Genomic DNA, 6,535 nt, shown 5'->3' on the forward strand with positions numbered 1-6,535 from the left:
CTTGTTGCTTTGAATTCCAGCGTCTGCAGTCTCTCATGTCTCCATTTTGCACACAAGACTATTTCGATTAAAGTGCATTTTATTGTAGATGTGATATGATTCTGGGAAAGAATTTTATAAGAGATTTGTAAACTGTTATTTTTCATCTGAGCACATGTATTTGGGATGAATAATAAAAAAATTAGAAGTGGTATTAGTAGCTATAAACTTGATAGAAATAGAGACAGTAAATGTACATTGAAGAAACAGCCTTTAGATGAGTGAGAAACAAGTCATCTATTAAATAGGGAAAAGAACAAGCCATTTAGTTTTACTGAGCATTTCTGCCGTTCCATGGGATCATGGTTGATCTTATTTGTTGATTGATTGATTGATATACAGTGCAGACTAGGTCCCTTGAGCCAGGCTGCCCAGCAATCTCCTGATTTAATTAGAGCCTCATCATGGCATGATTACAATGACCAATGAGCCTACCAAGCGAGACACCTTTGGACTGTAGCAGGAAACCAGAGCACCCAGAGGAGACCCACATGGTCATGGGAAGAGCTTACAAACTTCTTACAGGCAGCAGTGGGAATTGAACCCAGGTCACCTGTACTGTAAAGCATTGTGCTGACCACTATGCTACCATGCCACCCTACCTTTACTCCCTCTGCTCACTTTGACGCCAGGTCCTTGAAGAGTCCATTCCCCAAAGAACAAAATTTTTATTGGTATTGTGCTTAAGATACTAATTAATATTGTACAATTCTGTTAGATTGTGGAGCAGTATAAGGATATGAATATTCATATGCTGAATAATATCATGTGATAATAGTTCTTCTGTTAATTAGGTGACACTATAATTTTGAGTCATGACATTACAAAAGGTTACAAACTGTAATACCCTGTGTTAATCACTTGAGGCTGGAAAATTTAGTAATGATGTCACCAAGGCATTCAAACTAGATCTCCAACAATGAATCATGCCATCTATGTTGTGGCCAGCAGCCAGCGTGTCAGGGAGCTGTCAGCCACAGCTGGTGACCCATTTTATATTTATTTTCTTGTTCGAGGGGGTGGGAGTTGAAATTAGTGATAGCAGAAGATCCAATACTAACAGTAAACAATCAAGGAGTGAATTATAAGTTTGTGATGTAATGTTATAGTAAATTAATTAGGCTTTGCTTCTGGCAACATTTAAGTCTCTGGTTTAAGCTACATCCTTTGCCTTATGGGGAAATTATGAAATTTTATTGCTATGCTCTGGCTTGTCATTACCTGTTTTATTATTTTAATGATTCCTTTTGCTGCCAGCTCTTTTTTTTCTCTCGGTGAATAGGGGAAAAGCAACAAAATAAAATAGAATACTTACAGCCTCAAGCTCACTGCCTTTCAAAGCAACCACAAGACAAGTTCCCCGCTATCCAAAACGGAGAGAACTTCATTAAAATACTCTGACATCCAGTGCTGTACTTAAACATCAAATAATTTTGTTAGCTCTCTGTGAAGGAATAGTAGAATGAACCATTGGAAGCTGGCCAGAAAAAAAAGATCCTTAACCATCTTTGAAAGAGTTATAATCTACATGTCCACTGAAGGTTGCTTCGAAGTTCAAAGTAAATTTATTATCAAAGTGCATATTTATCACCTTATCCCACCTTGAGATTCATTTTTTCACAGTAAAACTGAAATGCGATAGTATCAATGAAAAATTACATGCAAGCAATGACTGACGATCAATGTGCAAAAGAAGACAAATTGTGCAAATAAAAAAAATAATAGTGAGAACATAAATGAATAATAACAGCTTTATTTATTGAGCACGTTTCATACAGATGATGTAGTTCAAAATGCTTGACAATGGGATAAAGTGCAAACATGAAAATCAAATTAAAAAATAAACATGAAAATAAAAAACAAAAACATGTTAGTTAAAGATGAGATTAACAAATATGTTTTGAGCTGGCAATTAGAAGTGTCATCGGAGTCTGTATCCCTTATAGTTTTAGGTATTGAATTCCACAGTTGAGGAGTGTAGTTCAAGAAAGCAGACCTGCCAATAAACTTTTGAGGGAGATTGTTTAAATTTAAAAGACCAGCAGAAGAAGGTCTGGGAGCTCGAGTAGGATTATAAAACAAAAATGATTCTGTGATGTATTCTGGTCCCAGACCACTAAGAGCATTAAAAACGAGTAAGAGAACTTTAAAATCAATTCTGATAGATAAGGAAGTTAGTACTAGTGTGATATGTTCCTTCATCCTGGTTTTGGTTAAAAGTCTAGAAACAGCATTCTGAATGAGTTAAGTTTTGTCAATAGATTGCTTTGGAAGGCCAAAAAAAAGTGCATTGCAGTAATCTAGCCTATTCGACATAAAGGCATGAATTAATTTTTCAGCGTCATTATGTGAGAGAAACTGACATATTTCTCAAGTGTGGAAATGCTGCCTGGTCACTTTCTTCATGTGGGATTTTAAATTTAAATCTGAATCACCCAGCCTGGTTACTTCTGATTTTGCAAGGGGAGCCACGCTGCCAAGTTTAGCTAGGAGTTCCTCTTTTGGTTTTGGTGCTAACCAGAGGTATTCCAGTTTTATTTTCATTTAGTTTTAGGAAATTATTACTCATTCATTTGTTTATTTGCAACCATACCAAAAGTCAGAGAAGCTAGGGTGTTATCATCTTGAGGCTCAACCAAGACATACAATTGTGTGTCACCTGCTTAACTGTGGAAATCGAGTTTAAGCCCTCTAATGATGTCTCCTAAAGGGAGCATGTATAGGGAGGAGAGTAGGAGACCAAGACAGCTGCCCTGAGCAACACCAAAAGATGCACTGTATCTCTTAGAAAATTGGTCTCCAAGGCAAACAAGAAATTTATCTCTATGATATATGAACAAAACCAATTTAGGGCACTCCTAGAGAGGCCAACCTAGTTTTCAAGATGATCTAGAGAATGTTGTGGTCAATTGTGCTGAAGGCAGGACTTGGATCCCAAAAAATTAGTGTTGAGACACTTTTTGGCATCTGTGCTAAGGTTGCAGACCATTTTCGTTACTGTGCTGTGGTTTGCTCTAAAACCTGACTGAAAATTTTCTAGAATATTGTTCTCATTCGGAAAGTTGTTGAGCTGGTTTAAAATGACTTTCTTGAAGAACCTTGTCCAGGAAAAGAAGATTTTGATATAGGTCTGTAGTTAGCTAGTACTTCACTATCAAGATATGGCTTTTTGAGTAGGGGTTTGACAGCTGCAGTTTGAAGGCATCTGGCAAAACTCCAGATTCAAGGCATTTGTTAATAACTTTCCTAGCAGAATTGAAAACACTGTTAAGAGTCCTTAAGAAGTTTGGTCGGGGCAGGGTTGAGACAGCAATTAAATGGTGTACTCTTTGCTACAATCTTACAACTATACTCTCCCTAATGGAAGTAAATTTATTGAAAAAATATTACGAATTCTTCACATTTTGCGGCAGATGCTTGACTGAGGACATTATAGGTTGAGGCAGAGTTTAACAGTCAGTTTATAGTTGAGAATAATATTCTTGAATTGCCACTATCCTCTGTAATAATCTTGGAAAATGGGCCCTTCTTTCATTGTGTATACTAGCATTAAAAGAGCCTAGTTTTTCATTGAAAATATTAACTATAGACTTCTAATCCAGCTTTCCTCCATTTTCTCTCAGCTGCTCTTCATGATCTCTTTAGTTCGCGGACGGAAGTGTTTAACCATGGTAACGTTTTATTAAGTGATTTACTAGGTTGTTGAGTCCTTGAAAGTGAGTCTGTACATTGTGGAATCCATTGAGAGAGGAGATGAGTTAAGTTATCCTAACTCAGGAGCCTGATGGTTGAAAGGTAATAACTGTTCCGGAACTTGGCAGTGTGGGACCTAAGGTTCCTGTACCTCATTTCCAATGGCAGCAGTGAGAAGGGAGCATGTCCTGGATGGTGAGGGTCCTTGATGATGGATGCTGCTTTCTTATGGCAGTGCTCCTTATAGATGTCCTCAGTGGTGGGGAGAGCTCTGTCTGTGATGCACTGGACTGTGTCCACCACTTGGTAACGCCAGCTCCATCTCCCCAGGGTCTTCATTTGAGCTCATTAGAGGACATTCCAATCTTCCCAGTCAAGGAACAGCCTCTCGCTACCTATTCAGTGTTGAAAGCTCACAGATATCAATCCAGCATCCAAAGCAAATATTCTTTTTTAAGATCTGCTGGATATATGCTTGAATCTTTTGCTACTGAATGCATGACACGACTCTGGATATAATCATTTCTGAGTTAATTCTTTTTAAGTACCATATCCCAATGCTTATAAACAAAGCTCATTTAAAGACAAGGTAGACAAAATACATCTAACTGATTTTTTTCCCTGAAGGTGATCCTACATTAAAAAGAATAGTTAGCTACTGGTTAAGACAATGCAAAATCAATGCTAACCATTGATGGTACATCATACAAGGACTTAAATTTATGTGGTTCCATTAATGTATTGGTTACAAAATGACCGTCATGGTAGGGTCATTTAAAAAAAAATCTGACAGGAAGTTGCCTTGGAAGATTTTGGCCCCAGAGGTTAGTTTATAGGAAATTCCAATGTTGAGCACTATTAAAAACTCCTAATGAAGGGAGGAGGGAAATTAGAAACATAGAAATCTACAGCACGTTATAGGTCCTTCGGCCCACAATGTTGTGTTGACCATATAACCTTCTCTAGAAACCCGCCTAGAATCTGCCTGGCGCATAGCCCTCTATTTTTCTAAGCTCTATGTACCCAACTAAGAGGCTCTTACAAGACCCTATTGTATCTGCCTCTACCAACGTTGCTGGCAGTGCATTCCATGCACCCACCACTCTCTGTGTGGAAAAACGTACCTCTGACATCCCCCTTGTACCTATTTCCAAGCACCTTAAAACTATGCCCCTCGTGTTAGCCCTATCAGCCCTGGGAAAAAGCCTCTGACTCACCACATGATCAATGCCTCTTGTCATCTTATACACCTCTATCAAGTCACCTCTCATCCTCCGCCACTCCAAGGAGAAAAGGCCAAGTTCACTCAACCTATTCTCATAAGGCATGCTCTCCAATCCAGACAACATCCTTGTAAATCTCCTCTGCACCCTTTCTGTGGCCTCCATATCCTTCCTATAATGAGGTGACCAGAACTGAACATGGTATACTCCAAGTGGGGTCTAACTAAGGTCTTGTATAGGTGTAACATTACCTCACAGCTCTTGAACTCAATCCCACGGTTGAAGGCCCACTCACTGTACGCCTTCTTAGCAACTCTGTCAACCTGAGCAGCAGCTTTGAGCGTCCTATGGACACAGACCCCAAGATCTCACTGATCCTCCACACTGTCAAGTGTCTTACCATTAATATTATATTCTGTCTTCAGATTTGATCTACCGAAATGAACCACTTCACACTTCTCTGGGTTGAACTCCATCTGCCACTTCTCAGCCTAGTTCTGCATCCTATCGATGTTGTAAATTGGCCAGAATTAGGCTGGAGATGGAGGAGGTGAGTGAAAGAGTGGGACTGAAGCCTTAGAGATACAGCACAGTACGAGCTCTTCCAGCACAATGATCCTGTGCTGCCCTATTACATTTATGTGACCGATTAACCTACTAACAGGCACATCTTTGGCGTGTGGGTGGAAACCGGAACACTCAGAGGAATCCCACATAGTCATGGGAAAACATACAAACTCCTTACGGACAACAGCGGTATTAAGCCTGGATTGCTGGTACTGTAATGGTATTACCACTGACTGCAACACTACCATAGAGCCTCTATCACTGTGCTCTTGCAGTACTAGAAGCGAGTATACAGAAGGGAGCACAAAGATACTCCATTACATTTGGTAACAGCTTTGTTAACTGTTTCCATTGACTGATAGGCTTGGTAAACATAACTTATGCCATTGATCTGTCTGTACACAGAGTGGCAATAAATATTTAAGGTGCATTTCTTTTTTTTTTGACTCTGAGCTCCTTGTATTTTGAAATCTGTAACAGTTTCCCAGTCAAGTCATGCGTGTTAACGTTAGCTTCACTTGAAACATGCGCCGTGAACCATGCAGTGAAATGTGTTGCTTTCCGTCAACGGCCAACCCAGTCCGAGATTTGCTGGGGTCGGCGGGCGGGGGGGGGGGGGGTTCAGTCCGTAAGTGTTGCCATGCTTCAGGCGCCAACGTAGCGTGCCCACGACTTACTAACCCAAACTCGTACATCCTTGGAGATGAGGGAGGAAACCAGAGCACCAGGAGGAACTCTGCACAGTTTGGAGAGAATGTACAAAGTGTTTTCAGATGGGTCAGGAGTTGAACCCCGATCTAATGGGGCTGGTGTTTTAAAATGTTATGCCAACCGCTGCCCTACTGTGCTGCCTTGTGTTGGATCTGAGCGTAAGCAGCAGCAATTTTCTCTCTGTGTTGAGCTGGTGGAGTGGCCTGGATTTTCTAATTGTCCGTGTGGGTGAGGTGTGGGTTGGGGGGGGGGGGGTGGTTACTGGTTGCTTCACATGTTCCCATGAACTCACCTCCTCTGGG

Source organism: Hypanus sabinus, chromosome 6, assembly GCF_030144855.1.
Source record: "Hypanus sabinus isolate sHypSab1 chromosome 6, sHypSab1.hap1, whole genome shotgun sequence".
NCBI classification, from domain to species: Eukaryota; Metazoa; Chordata; class Chondrichthyes; order Myliobatiformes; family Dasyatidae; genus Hypanus; species Hypanus sabinus.